Below are 23,166 nucleotides of genomic sequence, written 5' to 3'. Positions count from 1 at the left end.
ATCCTGGTCTTGGCATTATCCTATGCACAAAGTGTGACAGACGTTCACAAACAGCTTCTTGGTGATTCCTTAGCTAATTTCTCTCTTCAAAAATAGCAATTTTGCAAATGGATTAGTTCTTCAGCGTCCACTTAGGATTTTTTTTAGCCTCATCTTTAATGTGCCTTCAAAGACAGAGATAGTTTGCCCTTTTGACTGAGCATTGGCCATTTTCGTTCACCATTTGATTGGAAGAGATAGGACATGATCTTTACTAAACTCTTTAGTAACGTGTGAGCTTCCTTCCAGCTGCCTCTGAAGGAGAATTTTGAAAAGTTTTTAATCTGTGTGTTTATGCACCAGTTTCCAAAGAAACACTTCTTTGAGCAAAGTGCTAAATTGTAACAAGATGGTAGCTTTAATAATTGCATTGAATACTGTGGAATTAGTTTAAAATAAGTTTTTCCTCCTTGAAATGAGATTATGTTTGTGCCTGGATCAAGCAACTCTGCACCGGTCTTGAACTTGTTAAAAGATGGAAATCGGAATAACCACTGCAATATTGAAATGGTAAAACGAGAGCGGAATGGCAATTGGCCAGTGTTTATGAATCAGAGAATATGATCATGAAATCATAAGAATAACCACCAAAAGGTAAATAAATTACCCAGCCTACTACTTATTTTCATGTGCAGCTTGACACAAAAGCTGAAGCCATGAATGATTTATACCTGTTTTAACAATAATACTCATTTTCCTGAAAGATGGTCAGCACTCAGGCTGCTGTGGGCACTGTGCCAGTCATTGAAAGGTTAATGTCTCAGCAGCAATACATTAAATTATGAATTATACCAGTCCCAAAATGGAAGGTTATTAGCTCGGTATGTTTAATTAGCCCGGCTCGAACTTTGCCATCTGCCAGCAGCGCCCATCACTAATGCACGGCCACGTGGGATAGGAGGGGTGGGAACCAGATGCCAGAAGCAGCAAACATTGCCCTGGGCCAGCCCGGCTCACCTGGAGCTCCGCCGGGCCGGGCCGGGCCGGGCCGGGCTGCCCCAGCACCCCCGGACCTGCCCTGGCACCGGTACCGGCCCCGGCCCCGGCACCTGCACCTGCACCTGCCGGTGTCCGCCCTGCCCCGCCAGCGGGCTCCTGCTCGCACCCCGCACCTCCCGTGGGAGGACAGGGCACGCGGGGTGGGCCCGACACGGCCCGGAGCCGCAGATGGGCCAGAGCAGAACCGCGCCGCTTTCCCGGGCAGCGTGCGGGGCCCGGTGCGGGGCGTGCGGGGCCCGGTGTGCGCGGTGTGCGCGGTGTGCGGGGCGAGCGGGGCCCGGTGTGCGCGGTGTGCGCGGTGTGCGCGGTGTGCGGGGCGAGCGGGGCCCGGTGCGGGCTGTGCGGAGCGTGTGGGGTGTGCGCGGTGTGCGCGGTGTGCGGAGCGAGCGGGGCCCGGGCCAGCGCCCAGGGATGTGGGAGGCAGCAGCCTGCCGGCGCTCTGTTTGCACAGCATCTCCTGCCAATAACTGCACAAGGCTACAATATTTAGCTTTTCAATAAATATTTAAATTTTGCTTCTTTGCTTATTTATTTTTTTTTAAAGAACAAACAGTAAATTCTGTTGGGTTTTTTATTAGTTAAGATTATGTGATGCTTTGGAAATATAATGCACTTAGTATTGCAATAACTTGATGACTTCCCATGACTTTGCGGGCGCTCTTGGGGAGCCCGTGTGCTAAAACTTGGGTTGGAACTGTGTCCTGGAAAATGTGGGGCAGGATCTGAACTTGTAAGAAGCCAAACAAAACCTTAAATTTAATTCTTATTTTTGTAGGTTGGATAACCTTGCCAAAGAGGAAAGGAATTTGGACAGACTTAACATCCAGCCTGTGCAGCTTCCACGAGCTGGACGCTAAAATGAAGAGAGAGTTTATTCATTCCCATCTCAGCACAGCCCACCAGAATTAAAGGACATTTTAACCTACAAGGGAGATTGGGTCAAAGACTTCCCAACCTGCCTACATAGAGAAGGCTGTTCAATTCCTCTGGCTACCAAGTCTCCACATTTCTGTGTTGGATGTGAAGAGTAAAGGGAGTCTGGCAGGAATCAGGAGGCGTCCAAGTCAGCGTAAGAGACAGCACCAGGTAGAGGCTTGATTCCTTTTTCCTAATATTCTTGCAGTATGCAGTACAGACATTCTTTCTTCTCCTCCCCTTGAACTTTTGTTGATTTCCTCTTCTCCCCATCCGTGGAGCCTCTGTAGTTGTACTTGTGGAGCAGGTGGCATGGTTGGAATATCGGAGCAGCGTGTATTAGAGTGAAACCTACAGACAGAAATAGAAAGTAAATGGGAGATGAATTGATCAGAGGAAAGGCAGAGGATGGAGGGGATAAAGTAAAGGCAAGGAGAGAGACAAGTAATACCTTGCCTGTGTGCTATAGTAATTTATTATTTTTATATGGTGCCTGGGGTGTGCAGTATCTGTTTTACTGAACAAATAGAAGAGTTCTCAGCCCCAAACAGCCAACATATTAATTTATTGTGTGACAGCCTGACAAAATGAGCAGCCAGGCCAGTGTGACGAGGAATAATTTAGTGCTTGTGGAGCATCAGTAACTTTACTACTGGTACCCTCACTTGTGTATGGCATCTGATGGACGTCTCTTTTGTTTGTAAGGACTTACTGTACAAGAAAAATTTCCCTTTCAAGGGAAATCTGACTCGGGGGGTGTCTTAGCGCATGGGACAGGGCTCTGTGTGGAGGAGCAAAGAGGTTGCCAGGTCAGTGCCCTGGGAGGGGAGGGCTGAGGACCTGAGCCCAGGCTGGCACAGGGCGGGCAGCACACACCCCAGAGCGGGGTGTGCAGGGACACGCACAGGGCAGCCAGACGGGGGCAGAAGTGCAGGAAGGGACTGGGCAGGGAAAGCTGGACTGTTTGCTGGGAGCAGGCTCCAGCTGCAGTTTCTGGGACAGCAAGGAGATGACCTGAACCAACAGGCTGCAGTGGGAGAGGCTCCAGTGCAAACCTGCCGTGACCGCGGCACCGGGGGAGCCAGAGCTGAGTTGCTTTCCAACACAGTTATTGCCACTTAAATTGCAGTTTTATTCCAAAAGCAAATTCCAAAGTTTTATGTCCATAAAGGTTTAGACATAAACAAGAAAGAAGTCAGGAAAGTGGTATGTACTGTGTAAACAGTCTCGCTTTATAATTAATGCTGGAGATCAGGGAGCAGCAATGGCTGTGCATGTGTGGTCATTCAGATTTACTGTTGCTCTGATTAAAACCTAGTTGGGCAATAATTTTATGCCCAGGTAGGGGCAGGAGGAGAGCAGGATGCCCCCAAGCAACCCATAAATAGTGTGGTGAAGACAAAGCGTTTATTACTTAGCTTCACAAAGGCTCCCTAAGTGCTCTCCCAGGGTATATATACTCATACCCCAGATGCCAATTCTGCAAATTAGCATTATTTCTCAAAATCCCGTGTAAATAGAAGTCATTTAAATACTTGATTTCATCAGACAGAATCACCCATGGAAATGTCAGTCTCTTTTCCTCCCTTTAGTGGGGTGAGCAGAGGTTTTCACTGCCTGGGTTTTCATTTCTCTCGGAATACTTTCACTGATGGCAGAACCTGGCAGGGTCTGGGATCCATACAGGACTCAATCTCAGGATTCTGTCCCATCTCAGTGCCTCATGCTGGTGTAAAAGCAACTCTGGGGCAAAAACTTTACTATTTATCACTGAAATGTGCTATTTTGAATTTTCTATCTAGCAGTTTAAATTACTGTGCCAAAAGTGGTTTCATAGCTAAGACACACAGGGAATTAAAGGGATTTGAGATTCTGTCAAAGTACCATTGGGATGTCCCTTTTTTGTAATTAGAGAAGCCACCAGTGAGTTCAGCTCAGGCTTTGCTGATGGGCTGTTGTTTTGTCATTGGGCATCCTGCCACAATAACTTGTTCAGATTTTAGAAACTTTCACAATTATTTTAATCCATTTTTGTATGGGATTCCATGCAAAAACAGGTACCTTAGTTAACAGAGTAACAGTAAAACAGGTTGAGAAAGACCCATAAAATCATTTTTACATAATGAAACAGTTTTCCTAATAATATAACATATTAAAAGGTGAATATTTCATGATTTTCCAGGGGTAAAAACAAGTGTTGCATTTTAAGGATGCCTGTCTCTCCTGTTCAGGGCAGTAAAGAGACAGACTTAATGCTGAATTTTGCAGGGTACTGGACTTGAGCACCCTTACAGCAGACAAACTGCCACTGACCAGGAGGACAGTGCAAGGAAGTGTGCTTGCTGGGAGGGAAAAAGCACTTTTCTAGCAGGTAGTTTCTTTTTTAATCACAATTGTTTGTACCTGCTGGTGTTTTGAATTTTAAGAGTTGATTCCAGAGAAATAGAGAAGGGAGAAAGAAAAGGGCAGGTGAACTTGATCATTGAGGCACCATAAGAGGACGTGGTTTCATGGTGCTCTGGAAACAAACCAGAAGGAATTACACCAACATCCCCTCTCATGTGCTCTGCTCCATCAGAGTCACTTTTGTAGCCATTGCACAAAATGGGAAATCGGGCAGAAGGTGGGGGAGTGAGCTCTGAAGTGCATTTCTGGGCACTTGCAGCATACCCCGTGTCCCATCTGAGCTGGTCCTTCATTGCAGACAGTGAGTCTGTGGCAGAGCTAGGAATAGAATCCAAGCCCTTGTTCCAACTCCCAGATCCTCAAGAGTATTTTTAGGAACTTAATACCATTAATTTTATACTCTTTTTGGCCAAGGATCTTAGAAACAAGATCATGCTTCCTCCTGAAATAATTTTTAAAATCCTACTTGTATAGTCTTGGACAGCTTTTTTTCAGGGATCGTGTACAGTTTAGCGCTATTTAGGAACAAATGGGCTTAAAAATTGGTCTTGGGAAGAGTTGTGCATGGGCTGTGCTTTTGTGCAGCCTTGAAGTGCCAGTAAGGATGGGGAGGAGATGGTGCACAGTCTTTGTGTTCTGCAGGGCTAACAGTACCTGTCTGTGAGGGGCTTTGGCCGAGGGCACTGGGGCTCAGGCGTCTCATGTTGGCACGTTCAAACTACTGAAAAGGTGGAGAAAAAGTTCTGCGCCTACAGATTTCCACACACAGTCATATTTTTCGTTGTGCTAACTCAGCAAACCCCTTTAAGCCCTGCTCCGGCATCCTATCTATTATTAATTAATTGATTTCCTAAAAGCTCATTATTTAGTTTGCCTGAGTTCCTCACAGGGTGCTCAGCTGCAGACAGCAGAACACTCCTGTCACAAAACACCAGCACATCGAAAAGGCCAGGCCAGGCAAAGGGGAGGTTGAGACTGGACATTCAGGAAGGGCTGGACAAGCTCTCAGGCATGTGGTGGGATTCTTGGGTCTGTCCTGTCCTGTAATTGCACTCAATGTTCCTTGTAGGTTCCTTCTAGCTCAGGATATCTATGATTTAGCAATCAGGAAAAATTTCTTCTCTGAAAGTGCTGTGCAGGCCTTGCACAGGGTGCCCCGGTCAGCGGTGGAGTCATCAGCCCTGGAGGGGATTTACAGGCTGTGCGGTGCAGCACCGGGGCACACGGGTTACTGGTGTCCTTGGCAGTGCTGGGGAACGTTTCCAACCCAAATGACTGCTCCTACAACAGGGCGGGAGAGCAGCTTCCCATGGTGCAGCAGATGAGCAGGCTGTGTGTCTGTGGCTGCCCCGTCGCTACTGCAGGGCTGCTGTAGGGACTGCTCATGGGGCAGCGACCGTGGGGACAGGGAGCGGGCCTGTGTGGGAGAGTTCAGCTGCCCAGGGCACGCGTGGCAAGAAGGGCTCTCTGTGGCGCTGCTGCGGCGGGTGCTGCCCCAGGTGGGAGAGGCTCCTGTCCTTTGCTCCATCCTCTCCTCGCTCGGTCCAGCTCGGGTGGTAAACGTGCTTATTGCAGCGCTAATGTCCTGCAAGTGGGATCCCACCTCCAGGTATATTAGAGTAATGAGTTCACACCTAACTAATGGAGACTTAATAGAGTTACTAATAGGCTGCCTTTTCCCCCCACGGTTTATGACCCCGCGGCCGGGGCTGTCAGGGGAGGGAGAGGTGAGAGGCAGCGTCAGCCCCGGCTGGGCCTCGGCCCGCGCCTGGCCCGGCAGCCTTTCCAGGGACATCGTCTCTCCACCTTTCTGCAAGGAAAAATAAACAGTTTGAGGCTCCTGTGTCTTTATTAAACATTTCCTTTAAGCTGCATACTTTGGCTCCCTGCCCAAATGCACCAAGAAAGCATCCACAGAGCAGCTCGGCCGCGGGCTGGCGGAGCAGCCCCCGCAGGGCCGAGCACCTGCGCCGCTGGCCTCGGTGTCCCGGGCCCCCGGGCCTGCCGGCGAGGCGGAGCCCCGGGCACAGGGTGCCGGCGGCGAGCAGCAGCAGCATGGTGGCCCCGGGCCAGCACGCGGCTGCGACGTGGCAGCCAGGTGGGTGGGCAGCGTCGGGCCCCGCGTGTGCCCGGGCCGGGCTGGGCCGGGGGCACGGGGAAGGGGGGCGGCCCTGCGGGGTGACCGCGCCGTTCGGGCTCGCCGAGCGCTGCCCCGGCGGCGACGGCCCCGCGGCGGGCGGGACGGACGGACGGACGGAGGGGGCGCGGCGGTGATGTCAGCGCGGCCTCCGGCCGGCGCTGCCAGGTAAACAGCCGGGAACAGCCGGCAACAGCCGGGAACCGCCGGGGCAGGCGGCGGGGCGGGCCGGGCCGGACGAGCCGCCCGTAACCCCTTCGGGCCCGGCAGCAGCGCGGGGCTCGCCCGTGTCTCCGGGGGCTCCCGGCCTGCAGCGCCCGGGGCGATCCTGGCCCTGGGATTCCCAGTGCCCAGGCCGGGCCAGGGGCCAGAGCCGCATGCAGCATCCCCGGCAGCCCAGCCCCACGGCTCAGGTACAGGCAGCTGCGCAGCGGCTCACAATATCCTTAGTTTGCTGTTGCCTCATTCACCAGAAATGCGCCTTCTCTGTGACGCCTTCGGAGCAGCCCAGCAGTTAAATTAGTAACTACGATAAAAGCTGCCAGTGCTGTTTGGAGACAGGGTTTCTAAATCCCGGACAACGCGTGGATGGAGCCGTCCTGGAGCTTGAGCCTTCGGTCCCCTCCGCCAGCATCCATCTCGGCAGAAAGGGTGCACAGCTCCACGCAGGCTCTGCCTGGAGTGGGACTCGGTCTGGATCTTCCTCAGGCAGGACTGGGTATTTTTTCCAGACATTGTCCAGTAAATACTGTGCATCATCTGTGTGTCTGTCCTGTCCAGAGTGGCAGAGAGGAACTCTAAGATTGAGAGCTGAGGAAAACCCCCGAGAGCCTCTGCTGACGGCCAGGTGCCTGCTTCTCCCTGCTCGGCACTCTGCTTTCCCCCCAGAAAACAAAGCTGCCGTCATACGAGTGCCCATAAAACACGAGGCATCCTGAGTGCAGAGATTAGTGGTAATTTTACAAGGACTCAAATAACGTCGGTCTGCAGGGTGCAGCACTGCCTTGAAAGGGAACAGCAGGCATTTCCCCTGGAAGCAAGTTTCCTCTTTGGAGCAGTTTACTGCCGAGGTGCAGTGTCACATTGTGGCACGAATACACTGTCAGCCTTTGGTTTGGAAGATGAACATTTGATACCTCTTTCTGCTGCCAAAATGCACTGCCCAGACCCAACTCCCAGCATGGTTATTTTTTGAAGCATTATGTAATTGGATTGCATGGTCAGTAGTGCTTCCTTAACAAGCCTTTCAGCAAACCCTCTGCCTGCTGCAGCCAATCCTCAGCCCTTACATACACACTTACTCACGCAGGCTCAGTCTGGAGTAAACTCGCTGCTAAATACAGTTAGGAAGCAGACGAAACCAGGCTGGGAATAGATCATCTGCTTCCCCGCGCTACGTGAGCCGTGGTGTGGCCAAGCCCTGGGTGCTGCCGGTGTGAAAACGGGGTCACGCTGACTATCCCAGCTGAGGGGTCACTGCTGCCTCCTCCACCGTGCCTCTCCCTAATGGGGGAACAAATCTGCCTTTTGGAGCACAGAGAGGCAACAGGACCCAGTGTCCTTGTCTGCTCTCACCCTGCCATGACTGCCCTGAGCCCTGGGGACCAGCCCAGAGAAACCTCTGCGAAGGCACCCAGGGCAGCAGGGCCTTTGTGCTGGGTTCTGGTGTCGGCTGAAGGGCTGGTTTGGGGCCTTTGTGCTGGGTTCTGGTGTCAGCTGAAGGGCTGGTTTGGGGCCTTTATCCCAGGTTCTGGTGTTGGCTGAAGGGCTGGTTTGGGGCCTTTATCCCAGGTTCTGGTGTCGGCTGAAGGGCTGGTTTGGGGCCTTTATCCCAGGTTCTGGTGTCGGCTGAAGGGCTGGTTTGGGGCCATTATCCCAGGTTCTGGTGTCGGCTGAAGGGCTGGTTTGGGGCCTTTATCCCAGGTTCTGGTGTCGGCTGAAGGGCTGGCTTGGCAGCCAGGGCTCAGTGCAGCTCCTGGGGCTGGCTGGCTCCCGGCCGGCTCGGCCCTCGCCGTGTTTTCCAGGAGCGTCCCTCTCCTCCAGCCGCTGGCAGCCCACGGGTTATGGCTCTGCTGACTCACGGCTTCCTGTTTGTGATTGCTGACTGGTGGCAGCAATTGCAGAAGCAATAAGAGATATTAAAAAGCGTGAACTTCCACTGGGACCAGGAGATACAATTAGGGCTGTGCCAAGAAATACACTGCAGCGAGCTGCGGAGCCCTGCAGCCCCCCGTTCCCTTGCTGCAGGAAGTAGGAAAATGAACATCGCTGGCCTTTTATCATCTCTGAACCCAAATAAAAATTGCGTTTGACTTCTGAAGCTCACTCTGGCTCTTTTCCATGCTCCTCCTCAAAGCCTTTGATCCAGCCTTCTGTCTGGGTCTCCTCTACCTGCTGCTGCTGCTGAGATGTAGGGATCCGTGTTCTGTGCTTTCACCTGACTGATTCTCTACGAAAAGCCTGCATGAGGCTGTGTAAAGAGGCTGCTTTAGAAGGCATGCACAATGTAATATTATTTCTGTTCTTTTTTTATGGGAAATATCTCTGGGGAGAAGCATGAAAGTATATGGAGAAGGTGCTCTTTGATCAGTAAGGTCTAAATGTAGCATCCAAACTGCATGTCTGTTTCTTCCATACTATGTTGAAATTCATCTTAAAGTGCGACTCCTGGGTGGGCATTTTCCTGTTTCTTCTTCCTTAGCTTGAGCATTTGGAAGCATTGCCATCAGTTTCGTCTCTGGCCCTGGTGGGGATTGTCCCCAAACTGATTTTGCCACCCTATTGTTACTGTATATTAGTTTTTCAATGTGTGTTTTAATTCCAGTTTTAGCCTGATTGTCAGATCTTCGTTCTGGTTATTCAGCTGAGGACAGGAGGTGGAGGATGGTGTTCTGTGAACTGTGTGTCACTGGAGGACAGAACATATGCTGAGGCTGGTCTTTGATGGATTGAAGCTACAGTAGTTTGCAGCTAAGAAAAAAACACTTCACTTTTGTACAGGCATTAAACTGACTTGTAAATTTTTTTAACTCTGTGACAGACATAGGGCCGAGAACTGGTACAGAGAACAGACATTAGGGGAGGAAACAAATCCACCCCAAAACCTCAGTTATTTCAAAACATACCAAAAGTGGATGAAGAGGAGGAGGAGGCAGTAGTGAACACACAACACAGTTCAAGCTGGCAAGGAGCCCTTTCTTGAAGAATGTAAGTTTAACCTTTAGCATTCAAGTGTCTGGGCTTAAGTGTCATTATGAGCAATACTTTCCTCCAGCACAGCCTCTCCTGCTTGGAGGAGGGTTCTGTGCAACCTCATCCATTTTCCCCTTTCCCGTGTATAAAAAATGTGTTTCTGGTTGCATATGCTGTGCCAAGGCCCTTCGGGTGGCAGAGGCTCTGGGCACCGTGCGGGTGGCCCTGGATGGGTCCAGGCAAGGGCCTGCCCAGCCAAGGGGGCTGTGGAGACTGCCACGGCTCTGAGCTGATGGAGTGAGTGCTTTGGGGTTTGCTGCTTGAATATAGGCTAAAGGTTCTGTGCCCTGAACTCACAGGTGGAGCTGGCCGGGGCAGGAGTCCCCCCAGGGCACTGCCTGCAGCCAGCCTGTGCCCAGGCCTCGGGCTGCCCAGCCCGGGCACAGCACACCAGGTACCTGGGCTTGTTGTGGCCACAGGAGGAAAAGGGATCTGCTGGAAAATCTGGGGCTCTGCTTGCTTTGGGGAGAACCAAGCTAAAACGAGGAGCGGGAAGGGATGGACCTGGTGTTGCCATTGTCCTCATCACCCCCTCCAGTGCCAACTTTACCTTTTGATGGAGACATGGAGAAAAAAATTAGTGAGACAGCGGCAGATGAACATCAGACCTGGCTGTGGACAGGCTGCATGTGTCCCCACCCCCCCAAAATCATCTCCAGCTGTAAAACACTTCAGGGCTGACAGAAACCACACGCAGCCCAGCCATAACCCAATCTGCTAAGCTGCATTCCAACAAAAGCGCAGCGTGGACCTAAAAGAAACACTGTCCAGGATTGCCGTGGCAGGATGGGCGCCGGGCTGGGAGGGATCCCCCGAGGCCGGGCGCTGGGGAGGGGGCACAGCGAGGCCCCCAGCCCCGCTGGCTCGGCAGGGCCCTCCCGGGGCACAAATGGAAGCATTGTTGGCCGGGGATGGCTGCGGGGGACGCGGCGCTGCGGTCACAGCCCGGGCCCCAATTTCAATATGCGCCGCTCACGTGCCGCAAATGTCAGATGTGCTTATGTTAAATACAGGTAATAGCGTGGCGTGCGGCTGGGAGCGTGATTCCTGCAGATATCTTGTCTGATGAATTTTGCATCTCGTGTTTGTGATTTTTCTGAGCAAAGAAGTACAGGTTTTAGAGGAATAAGAGCAGATATTTACAAAGAGATAACGATGAACTGTTTGATTAAGTGCGGCAAAGATGCTATGTCAGATCCGATTTCTCACTGCTTACAACACAGGGGTGGAGGACGTGGTTACTATATAGTAAGTGCAGCTGGTGCTGGTGCTTAACTTGGTGAATAATTCAATGCAGACTTTCCTGCAAATCTCCAGCTTAATTCTGAAATAAGTCGGAGGGAGAGGAGGCTGATGGACTATTTTGCGAGGAGCATTGGGTACCTGGCTGGCACAGAGATGAGAGGGTTGCATTGCTGTCACTGCTCCTGGCCCCAGCGCAGGGGTGAGCACAGGAACTGCCAGCCCTGGGCCGGGGTCCCTGTGCAGCCACTGCACCTGACAGACCCAGACCAGCCCCCAGACAAGCCAAGGTGTCTTGGTCTCCCTGCTGACAGACTCTGAATTCCGTGGAAACCACCCTGTAGTCCAGAATTCTTCTCAATGCTGAAAACATGGGGTTTTTTTCCCTAATTTTGGGGAAGCTGTAATTTTATTCTGTAACTTATTTTCCTCTTTTATCCCTTTAAGATGGTTCCCAAACATTTATTGTGGGATTTTTCATTTAAAATAGTTTTCTAGGGAAATTACTGTGACAGTGATTTAATTGTTTAATTAAAATCTGACATTGATGACAACATAAATACAATAGGCACGAGGTGATACAGGCATTAAATAAGTGCAATTGTGGAATACATCCATAGAGTACTCTGAGCGCATGGAGCCGCTCACAAAGAAATGATGTTCAATATTTATCAGGTTAGTGACTTCTAATTAAATGCCAAGACTTTTTTCTTCATTTCTCTCAAAAAGCCAAGAAACATATAGATGTATTCCAAGTGTTTATTTCCATGGCAAACACATCCATTTGTGTTACGGCCTGCAAAACAAGCAAATGCACGTTACAAACCTGCTGTCTGACTGAGGGGTGTTTACTCAGCCTGCCTGCAGCAGCCTTGCCAGGTTTGGGGACAGCTGGAATAGCCCACTGAGGTCCTGTCACTCCCACTGCCTAGAGCACGATGTCTTTTAATAATCAGGTGAAGCCCCAGAAATAGATTGGAGACAAAAGAATAAATGTTCCTTTGAACATCCCCCTCAGCCCAAATCCTACAGCATTTCTTCTAGAGGAATAGTCTCTCCCCTCCAGCACCCCGTGTCTCAGGAAAAAGGGCAGCAGCCCCCCCAGTAACTGAGGCAAACATGACTCCAGAAGAAATCCCTGCTATCTGGCTGAAATTGCTCAGCAGTGTGGCTCTCCAGCCGTGCTGCATTTTTGCATCCCAACAATGACTGTGCTGCTGCTGGAATATCCCTTTCCATGCTTCTTGCTGGGCGTCTCTAAATGGTATCAGCTCGCCTCTGCGGCTCAGCAAGCCCCGTGCAATCCATCGCTGCCGACTGCCTGCCCTTTCCCCTTCCAAACCCAGAACAAACACATCTGCCCCAGCTCGATTCCCCTCAACCTTCCCCCCTTCTCCTGCTCAACTCCTCACAAGCAAACTTTCCAAAGGAAAAGCTAGCTTACCTGGCCAGTGCTTTGGGCATAGAGTCATACAAACTGATCAAGGCAGACATCCTAACTCCAGCACAGGGATTTGATTGCAAATTTCCATTGCAAAGGAGCAGAGGGAACTGGAAATCTGACAAATGCCTTCAAATTGACCTGTGTTTCCACAATGCACGCAGTGTTTAAAATGAATGGCAGACTTTATCATTTGGAGCTCCTTCAAGGACTCTGGCCTTCCATGCTTTGTTCTGATTCTTCAGACACATTTCCAAGAAGCACACAGCTATGGAAGTGGATGATATTATGGAGACTTTTTCTAAGCTTAATCTCCCCCCTCCCAACAATAATTTTTAAAGCTTGAATTTTAAAAGATAGCCTGGAACTTTTTTTTAACTCTCCCCACACGTCAGCCCCTTGTGCCCCGCGAGCCTCCAGCAGCGCAGAGCCTTGGCCCAGTCCCCCCGTGCTGGGTGGCGAGCAGTGGGATATGCTCAGGGATCCCTACAAATTGAGCTGAGTCCCGAGTTTCACCACAGACCTATGCAAATCTGGCCCACCCGTGCCTCCTGAGCCCCTGGCAGCCAGGTCATGTCTCCAGGGGAAGACCTGATCTGGCTGCAGAATCCAGGGAACCAGAGCTGCTCGCCCCCATTTTACATGTTAAAGATAACAGCTATTCTTGCTGAGAGTCCTGTCCAAAAAGCCATATTCACTGCCTTGGAAAAACATTTTGCTTCAAAGTTGTTCCTCTCAATTTGTATACATTTCTGCAAATAATAACTTCCCTTGAAAGCGCCGCTATTCGTTCCGTCTGTTCAAAATAACATAGAAATGAAATGATACAAATCTTTGCGCAAATACATCAGATATGCCATGAGACAAAAAAACGGGTTAATCTAATAATTCAGCTGTGTCTTTAGCAAGTTTCCTATGGGAAAAATCAGTCTTATTTTCCCTGCAGATCTGATACTAAGAGCTTCTTTCCGCTAAGCACATTAAAAGCTATTTGAACCCAAAATCCCATCTATGCGTATGCAGAGATACACATATAGAAACAAGAGGCACCCACACAATTGCAGATGAGGCTGTATCAAAATTTCTAATTAAAGTAAGGGAAGCCCCTTTTTATATTTCAGCAACCAGATTGTCTTTTTGTCTAGAACAAAGAAATCTTATGGAAAGTAAATTTTTTAGAGGAGACACACGTGCACATACATGTAATCATACCTAACGATTTCTGTACGAATTATCCCTTAATTCCTTGGCTGTGTTTCGGTGTTTGCGTAGTGGTTTATCCGCTGGTCCTGCAGCCGTCACTTGTTCCTTCCCTTCTTTTCACACACAGCCTCCCCTCATCACCTCTTTTTGCAACCTGGAAAACTGGGAACTCTGTGTTTCCTCAGCCTCCAGACGTCCGCGTCCAGGACGAGGGGCAAACCTCTGCCCTCTGTTCATCTGCTGTTTCCCTTCCCAGCCTGAGCTGCCGCCTTGCCAGGAGGGGAGGGAAGGATGTCCTAGGACTTGACCCCGGGGCAGCGCCTGCTCGGGCTGGAGCAGCTCCCAGGAGGGTGGGGGGCCGCGGGGCGCACGCCCCTCTCCCCGCTTAACCCCTGCGCTCCTCTGGACCGGCGCCCGCTGCCCCGCTCGCTGCCGGGCGCTCGGGCTGCTCCCGGAGCGCGGCGGAGAAGAAAGACGGAGGGGCTGGGGCAGGAGGGCTGCGCGCAGCGCGGCCGGAGCAGCAGCGGGATCTCGAGCGGGGGATGTTTGGTTTGTGTTAACTACCCAGACAGATGCACTTCGGCATGTTTGCCTTTATGGGATCCATATGTTGTCATGGGAAATTAGAGGACAGCGGCACACAGCTCGAATTCACGATGCGAGCGCAGAGACAACATCCGTGGCTCCAGCCCGCGCTCGCACACGTCCCTGTGGAGGTGCCTGTTTCTGGAGCATCCACAGGCACTCCTTTGCTCCCCAACTTCCCCACACATTTCCTCTTGCCTTGCTCTGCAAAAAGTGTGGCCACAGGCAGCACCCGCAGCCTGGGCCACCAGATCCACCGCCTCAGGGGAAAAGAGGCACTTTTCTAAGTTATCCCAAGTGCTAAAGACAAGGGTTACTTTACTCTCACCTCAACTTCTTCCTCAACCCACGTTTGGTTCACGTTCAGCAAGAACAGCTACAAATTACATGCACTTTCCCAGGCAGCGTACCAAGCAGCCCCCAAAAATTCTGATTCCCACAGGGCTCCATGCTTTGGGGCTTGGTTGGTTTTTGTTTGGGTTTTTTTCTTTTTTTTTTTTTTTTCTTTTTTTTTTTTTTTTTTGCTTGGGGTTGTGTTTTTGTTTTTGTTTTTTTTTTTTAGGGTTTCTTGGGGGGGGTTGATTTTGTTTTGGGGGGTTTTTTTTGGGAGATGTTTTATTTTTTGGTTTGGTTTATTTTTTTTGAAAGATGAGTATATTAACAATTATTCTTTCATAAAACCAGACATGTATCAAGCAGGCAGTGACAGATTTTTAAGGGCAGCTTTTAAACGCAAACTGGTCCCCCTGTGAAGTCAGTCGGAGCACCAGGACTCACACACAGCACGCCTGGGTCACTGGGCACACCAGGGCTGCAGGTACAACACCCCCAGAACCGTGGCACCTACCGAACCCTGAGTCCCAAATCCTGCGACTTTCTCCCAAGCGCCAGACACCTCCAGCAATGCATCAACGGCACAGGCAAATTCCTGATCACCCGTCCTCTTCCTTCACCCCCATCCCACTTAAAGGGACTTGTCAAAATTCCAAATGGCAACCCCCACGTTAAGAAACAGGGAAAGCTCAAGACATTTCATTATAATAGGTACTAACAAACATGCAGTTTATTACCTTGCAGTATAAAATACATCTACATTAGGGTTCTCCCAAATGGAAAAACTGACCGCAACTGCATTCCACGTTCAGAGCTATGAAACAAACCGTGAAGATAATTATTTGAGTTATTATGAAAATTAAAAAAAAAAAAAAGAAAAAAAAAGGTTAAAAAAAGCAAGAAAGAAAAGCAAAAAGAAAAAAGAGCTTCTTTAGATTTTCAAGACATTATTTAATTTAGATGCATTTCTGCTAATAATGAAAATAGCCTCTTACAGAAACATGAAAAAAACCATATTCCTGAAGCCTGGATAGAGGTTCTTTACTGGTTCACCTCCTCCTAAAATTCAAATCCCACGTTCCCAGCGATCATCTACATTTCTCGCTAGGGCTGGAATGGGGAGGGACAAGCTCCTGGAAATAAAAATTTTAAATAATAATCAGACATGGACCCGAGCAGAAAGTGAAAAACGTTACCGTTAGGCTAGAGAAATATTTATTTAATCAAAGCAGAGGTTCTGGTGGGACTGGAGGAATGTTGTATCCTCTCCTAAAAAAAAAAAAAAAAAAAAAAAAAAAAAAAGAAAAAAAAAAGAAAAAGAAAAAAGGGGGAAAAAAGAGGAGGGGGGTGGGGGGAAGAAAAGAGAAAGCAAGAAAGAAAAAAGGCAGAGGCACAGCCGCCTCCTGGAGTTCCCCATTGTCCGGGGCCATAGAGAGCCCCAGAATGGCATTAAACTCACAAAAGGCACATTGTGCGGGGGACAAAAAAAGCCCCTTCTTCTACAATAACTTTTAGCTTCTTATTTTTAGAAAATGACAAAGCTGTTGCCAGCGATGGCTGGTGAAACCTGTAGCCCGGCTCCCAGCGCGGCTGGCCGCGGCCGCATTGATCCGCCGGCCCGCTCGGAGCGGCGGCCGCCAAGTTTGAACGGGGCCGCGCCGCGGGGATGCTGCGGGGATGCTGCGGGCGGCGGCGGCGGGGCCGGCGCGCAAAGTTGCGATCGCTGCCGGACGCAACTTTCCCGGCGGCTCCCGGGGAAACTTCGGCGGCGGCGGCGGGGGTCGGCCCGCCCCGGCTGTGCCCTGCGCGGGGCGGCGCGGCCCCGCCCGGGGCGCGGGGGCAGGTGGCCCCGCGGAGGTGCCGGCAGCCGGAGCGGAGCGGAGCGGTGCGGAGCCGCCGGCCGGCCCCGCGCCCCCTGCCCCGGGCGGCACGGCACGGCACGGCACGGCACGGCACGGCACGGCACGGCGCGGCGCGGCGCGGCGCGGGCAGGGCGCTGCGCGGGGCAGCGCGGCGGGGCGCGGAGCGGGGCCGGGCCGGGCCCCCCCGCCGCGGGCTGGGGGCCGGCCGCTTGCCCCAAGTTTCGGTGCGGCGCCGCCGCCGCCGCGCTCCCCCCGCCCGCTCCTGCGCGCTCGCTCCCTCCCCCGCCGCCTGGGCTGAATCTTATTGATCCAGAAGGTGGCTAATTAGCCCTTCCCGTCGTGCCTGGGTAATGAGGCACATGCGCACTGCACTAATCAGCCATTTTTTGCAGGAAACTAATTAGCAGAATAAAGATCCAAAGAGTTTTTTTTCTTCCCAATCATCAGATCTGAGTCCGGGCGCTTCCTGCTCCGGCGACCGCCAGCCCCGCCGCCCGCTCCGCGCCCGCCGCCCGCTCCGCTCCGCGCCCGCCGCTCCGCCCCGACCCGCCGCCGCCGCTGCTGCTGCCGCCGCCCGCGGCCCCCTCTCTCCGGGGGGCTGCAAACTCCCCGACAACGATGCTGCTGCTGGGCAGCGGCGGCGGCGGCGGCGGCTCCCGCTCGGCTCCGGCTGCTGCCCCCGGCTCCCGCTGCTGCTGCCCCGGGCCCCTCCGCGGAGCCCCGCGCTCCTGCCGCCGCAGCCGCCGCAGCCTGCATGGGATCTGTAGCCCCCGCGCCGCCGCCCGGGATTAAAAGCGCCGCCGCCGCCGGAGCAGCGACCGCGTAAGTGGCAACTTTTCTGCCCTGTCCCCCGCTCGGGCTCCTCCTGCTCGGGGCGCCCGGGCTGCTTTGCATGGGGCTGGTCCGGCCCCCCCCCCCCGTCCGCTCCCACCCACCGCCCCGGATCCCCCAGCAAACTTTGTGCCGCTCGCCGTCCCGGAGCCCCGCCGCCGCCGCCGGGGACGCGCAGGTGCCGGCGCCGCGGGGGCCGCTACGCGCCCGCGGACCCCCCCGCCCCGCCCGCCGGCCATGGCCGCGGGGCGCGCAGCGAGCGCGGCGCCCGCCCGGCCGCTTTGTGCGCCGCGGGGCCGGCGGCGGGGGCCCGGCCTCGCGCGGAGCCCGCGCCCCCCGGGACCCCGCCGGGCCGCGACCGCTCCGCGCCGGGGACGCGCCGGAAAACAAAGGGGCGAAGAAAGTGCCGAAAACTGCCCCGGCGGCGGCGGGCCCGGCCCCGCGGAGCCCCGCGCCCCGCGGCCCGCACGGCCTGGCCGCGCACAGCCGCGGCGATTCTTGTTCCCCGCGGGCGGCTCGGTGCGGGAGCGCGGCGGGGGCGGGCGGCACCGCAGGCCGAGCCCGCTCGGGGCCGGGGTTAATGACTCGGGGCTGCATCGCCCGGCGCTTGTCGCGCTACGTGAAACGCGGGTCGCTGTCGGTCCCCGCCGGGACCCGCCGCGCTCGGGTTCCCGCTGCCGCTCGCACCCTCCGAGGGGAGCGTGTGTGTGTGTGTGTATGTATTGCCCTGGCTGTGCACGGCGTGCGTGGGTGCCACGCACACGCGGGATTCGGACTGTGAATTATTTATAATTTGTGTTGCGTTTGTGTCTTTGTCCTCTTTTTTTTTTTTTTTTTTTTTAATTATTCAGTTCCTCTCGCCCTCCCCCCCCCCCCCCCGCCCCCTCTTTTTAAAACAAACAAACAAAAATTGATTCCGAGCAAGGTCTGTTTCTTTCTCCCGCTGTGCTTGGGGCTGCTCTCGGTATGTCCTGGACTCTAACGCAACCGTGTCCCCTCTGCGCCGGCTGTCTTTCTCCTCTTCTTGCTCCTGTTTAATATGGAGCAATTTTCTGGAGACTCGGTGACTCCCTCCTTAGGGTCACATTGAGTTCGAATACAACTGAAGGTGCAGGAATCCTCCGACGGAGGAAATAGGAGAATAGAGAAAATGGGGTCAAGTTGGCTGCTTAGAGGCCAAAACTCCCATAGCTGCCTTTAAAAATATATGTATAATATTTGGCTTTCCTCGCTGTATTACGGATTGTAGCTTCCCCTTTCAGGTATTTTCCTTACAGCTTAAAGCCCTCGCTTCCTTTTGCCTCCCCCCCTTGCACCCTCCCCCTGTTAAGGGAGAGGGGGGGGGAGGAGGGAAAATAAAAGGAAAAGAAATGGGGGGGGAGAGAGGGGAAAAAATAAAACCCATTGAGTTTAGGCAAATAAGGTTTGGTCTCCGTATCCTATTACAAAGCACTTTGAATATGCAAGACATCACACAAGACCAGTTATTCCAGTTACGACAAACTTAAAAAGAGAAAAAAGCGAGGCATGTTTAGATTGTAATTTGTTACAGCAAGATCCGTATTTAAAATTCCATCTTTTAAATATTTTTTTTTCTACCCTTGCTTTATATCCAGCCTTTTCTAATGTCGGGGTTGGGTTTTTGTTTTTGGGGTTTGTTTTTTTGGGGTTTTTTGCATTATTATTAAAATCTTTCCATCGAGTTTAGGAAGACCGCTGCGAGCAACACATTTTCTGTATTTTTGTTCCTGTATCTCGGAGGAGAGTTGGCAGGGATTCTGTGGTTTGCAGTTACACAATATGTTATCATGTTTTTAATCACTAAATCATTGCAGTGGTTATAGATTTACAGTCTTAGGGTATTACTGAGCGGCGCGGCGCAGCCCGTGTGTGCGGGGACATACGAGAGCATGCCGTTAACATGCTCGTGAACTTTGCTTTTAAATCATTTCCCGGCCGAGCCGCGGCAGAGTGCGGAGCCAGCGTTTTGGCATCACCCCTCCACGCACTTGAGGAAAGTTTGTGCAACCCCGGCGGCAGGGCAGGAGCTCCGATGGGCGTCGAGCGCGCCCCGTCCTGCGGCGCTGGCGGTAAGCGGCGGGTCAGGGGGTGCGAGGGGTGCCCGCTGGGCCGGGGCCACCGCCTGCATGGCCGGGGGGATCGGGCCGCCCCACCGGCCGCCCTCTGCTCCCGGTTCCCCCTTTATTATGTAACAGAGCCCTCGGCAGCATTAAAAATTCAGCATTACAAGCTGATTGTAATGCTCCCTCATTAGGGAGCACTGTCTGGTCCGGCACTGAGCGAAGACGGAGCGTGGCTTTTCGGCTGCCGCAGCAGCGGAGGCTGGGGAGCGGCCGGGAGGGGGGACAGGGGGTGTCCCAGGGCCCCGACAGAGGGTCACGCTGGGCTCCCCACCACCATGGAGCGCCGGCCCTGCGGCCAGGCCCAGGGCTTGCCAGGCTTCTTTCCCCTTTCCCCTGTGCGGCTGCCTGAGCTGCCTCCTGCCCGGTCCCGCTCCGCAGGCTGTCTTCCACTGGAACAAAAGCAAAGAAAAGGCACGTTAGAGGGGAGCGAAACTCTGCATCTGGCCCCAGAAGTTGCTTTGCTGTATTTGTATTTTTTTCCTCCTCGTCTTTTCTTTTTAACGCGGTCATTTTGTGAACAGAGGGCAGCAGGAAGTTGGCTCCAGCCCCTCTCCCGCGCCGCGGTGCCGGCCGCAGCAGCTCTGGTCCTCAGCTGCAGAGCCTCCGGACCCTCCCTCCCACCCTGCCGCTGCCTTTTGTTCCCGCAGGACACAGCCAAGGTGCTGCTTGGCAGGCCAGGGCGGTGCGGGCGGCCCCGTGTGCCTGGCACCGTCGCCCGGCCCTGTCGCGGTCGCTGTCACACCGGGCCCAGCGGCCCTGCTCTGACAAAAGCAGAGGCGTGTGTCCCTCTTTCATGTCTCTGCGTTGACCCCCGCCCCGGGTGCTGTCGGTGTCGTGCCAGAGGCCAGGAGCGGCAGATTTGTTTTGGGCCTGGCCAGTGGTTGAAAGGCTTCAGCAGGAATCGCTGAATCCCAAGCTGATGGACGCACAGCTGGCTGCGTCAGCCTCCCTGTTAACACCTCCTTCCACTTTCCAAAATAACAGTAATAGCAGTAATAATAAGAAAAAATATGTTACATGGAGAAGCAGAAAAAGGACTAGTGGGCTTTTACATCAACTTTATTCACATGCCGTGTTTTGTTCTGCGACGGCTCGATCCCTTGTGGGAGCATTTCCCTGCCAGCGTTGCTTTCTCGTCTGCGGTGGGAGAATTTTCGGCAACCATCTTCTGTGGGTGCTGGTGCCGGCCCTGCCGGGGCTGGAGGTGTGTTTGCGCTGCAGAGATTGATTCTGGAGGGACAGGCTTGGGAGAGGCTGAGCATTTCAGAGCTCCTGCATCCCTTCATCAGAGCGTGGCCAAGGTTTGGCCTTTGTGTGGCTTTGCCTTGGGGGCCGTGCAGCCGTGGGTGCGTCCGCCTGGCAGGAGAAGTGGGCTGTGAGCAAAGCTGGGTCACCACAGGTCCCTCTGGCCCAGCACGTGCTGGACCCCTGTGCTGCTTGCAGGCTCCTGCGACTGATGGCTGCGGGGGCTTCAGCCTGGGAGAGGCCCCCGGGGCCACGGCAGGTGCCTGTGGGGGCTGTCCCCGCTGTGCTGCTCCTGTTCCTTAGGGGTGGGTCATTCCCCACGCCGACTGGGAGCCCTGGAGGAGGCTGTCCGCCCCTGGGGAGGTGCAGGGGGAGACTAGAGAGAGGAGCTCCTCTCTGGGGAGCAGGGCTGCCCTTCTCTCTTCCCTCCCTGCTCGACAGCCAAAATTGAGGCTGGGTGTCCAGCGCATGGCGGCAGTGATGGGGCTGTCGAGGGCTGTCGTGGCAGGAGAGTGGGAATCAAAACATCTGTGCGCAGGCCTGGGCGCTGCAGCCTCTAATGGTTTTGACGGAGCTGTTGTGGTCTGTTGTCTGGAAAATCTGCATTCTGCGCCGTGCCCGAGGGGGCCGCGGCACCGCAGACCGTGGCGGTACCTAAATATAACCGCCTCGCGCCGAGGGGTGAGGTGAGGGCAGCGGGAGCAGGCCGCCCGCTCGCCTTCTGCTTTGTCTCTGATCTGCGATTCAGGCATTCTTCTTTGCTCCCGAGGTTGGGTTTGTGTGTAGGCAGGGATTGGAGAAATAGATAAATTCCAGATAGTTTAAAAACAAAAAAAAACAAAACAGGGTGGATGAGTCGGGCTTCCCTCGCTGCCGGCAGTGGTCCTGCTGCTGGGCTGGAGATCCCACCAGCCCCGGCCGCCCCTGCCGTCCTCGTTCCCCTCGGAGATGCTGCGGGCCTTGCTGAGGTCTCGCTGTGCCGGCAAGAAGCCAGAGCTTCCAGCACTTCCTTGTTGGCTGTGCCGGACAGACGTGTCCATCTGTCGGTGCGGGAGGTGGGTGCTCGTTGCCGCAGCAACGCTGGCTGCGTGCGGGGCTGCGAGCGCCAGGTGTGCATCGTGCGTGTGCCAGAGGTGGCTGTGAGCACAGTCCTACTTCGATCCCACACAAAATTACTTTTTGGTTGGGGATGTCAGGAAGGGAGCTCAACGCAGGCCGCAGCTGGTGGTGGCTGCCAGCGTGTTCCAGGCACTGCTGAGGTGCAGGGACAGTGGGAGGATAGCGGGTGCTGCTGGCAGGCTGCGGCCACCCGGCTTTGCCCTTGAGTTTGCTGCTGGGAGAAACGCTTGGCTGTTGATTGTAATTTCATTATGTCGCAAGTGCCAAACATGCCTCTTGCTATGAAAAGGGAAAGAGGACCAGCACTATTTTTCTTTTTTCCCCCCTGGAAAACAAACATTTCACAGTGTTCTGAATTTACTGTTGAACATGAGGATGCTGGCCTTGTGGTAGCCAGGCTTTCAGGTATTAAATCTGGTGAGGGCCAAGCTGTGCAGCTTCCTTGGCTTGGCAGTAATGCTAGAGCAGACAATGTGCTTGGCAGCTCTGGTAAAAGGTTTTCTCCAGTCCTCCACCCGCCATGGTGTCTGGGAAAGTGGAGACTGCAGGGCCTGTAACATGTTAGCCCTTAGAGTTTATTTACGTGGCCCAAGCGTGCCTGCTGAAGCATCGGGTCCCTGCCCAGGAAAGATGGGAGCTATTCCCAAGCCCTCAGGTCCCTGTGTTCTGCCTTGGGCTCACCCTGGGCTTCCAGCTGCGCTTTCCTGGCCGGTGGCAGCCTGGCTCTGAAATGGCTGCTTGGGTTGGTTGGGTGGCAGGGGGTTTAACCCTCCTTCCGCGCTGCCTTGTGCAAACAGAGCGGCGCTCGATGCGGGCTCGGCGCACAAACAACATGGCTGGTGGTGACATGGCGATGGCGTGCTCGATCCTGCTGGGCCGGGCTGGGCTTCCTGAGTGACTGTGACGTCTGGTGCTGGGCTCAGAGGGTTTGGGTCTTCTTGTTATGGTGGAGCTGAGTGACGAAAGGGGAGGTGAAGAGGCACGGCTGGCTGACTGCCATCAGGTGCAGGTCGTTTGGACTCACGAGCGCGGTCAGGTGCATGTTGTTTGAGATGATGCAGAATCTGGGGCTTCCTGTCCTAGGTGTGTTTGCTGAGGTACCGTGTGGTGAAAAAACATGTCGGCAGGCCTGAAGGTTGGTTCAGGAGACAGAGCAAGGGAAGTGCTCGGAGCTATTCAGTATATGAGAGCTGCAGAGTCTGCAACCAGCCCTGCTCCTGCAGTGTGAAGGTATTCTGGATTCAGGCTGTACACAGCAGCTTGTGCATTTCCGCTGTACCTCTGGTGTTGCAGATGCTGGCGCCCAGCCCCTTGGACACCTGGAAAGCAGAGCAGGGGCTCTGCCGTGCTGGGGTGCAGGAGGCTCCCGCACGACGGCTGCGGAGGCGATGCTGCCTGGCTGTGGTTCTGGGC

General features: G+C 53.8%; 1 protein-coding gene and 1 long non-coding RNA gene across 8 annotated transcripts in view; one reads left to right on the top strand and one right to left on the bottom strand.

Annotated features, from left to right (window-relative positions):
• The window catches only part of ZFHX3 (zinc finger homeobox 3), a 376,930-nt gene that overhangs the window by 241,623 nt on the left and 112,141 nt on the right, over positions 1-23,166 (top strand). For 4 of the 7 annotated variants that reach the window (XM_074550648.1, XM_074550642.1, XM_074550644.1 and 1 more), the window contains 2 exons: positions 1,814-2,124; positions 16,862-17,236. The gene's annotated coding sequence lies outside the window, so the exon portion shown is untranslated. Of the gene's footprint in view, positions 1-1,813; positions 2,125-16,627; positions 16,762-16,861; positions 17,237-18,913; positions 19,336-23,166 lie in introns of those variants that run through there. The other 3 variants (XM_074550645.1, XM_074550646.1, XM_074550647.1) reach the window with 3 other exon arrangements.
• LOC141730725 (uncharacterized) lies at positions 7,963-14,714 on the bottom strand. The gene is made up of 3 exons (XR_012582368.1): positions 13,644-14,714; positions 12,435-12,699; positions 7,963-11,786 (listed from the first exon to the last, which is right to left on the bottom strand). It is a non-coding gene; the product is annotated as an uncharacterized LOC141730725 (long non-coding RNA).

Source organism: Zonotrichia albicollis, chromosome 13, assembly GCF_047830755.1.
Source record: "Zonotrichia albicollis isolate bZonAlb1 chromosome 13, bZonAlb1.hap1, whole genome shotgun sequence".
Taxonomy (NCBI): domain Eukaryota; kingdom Metazoa; phylum Chordata; class Aves; order Passeriformes; family Passerellidae; genus Zonotrichia; species Zonotrichia albicollis.
The sequence above is the reverse complement of the archived record's forward strand: the minus strand, read 5'-3'. Positions and strand labels throughout refer to the sequence as shown.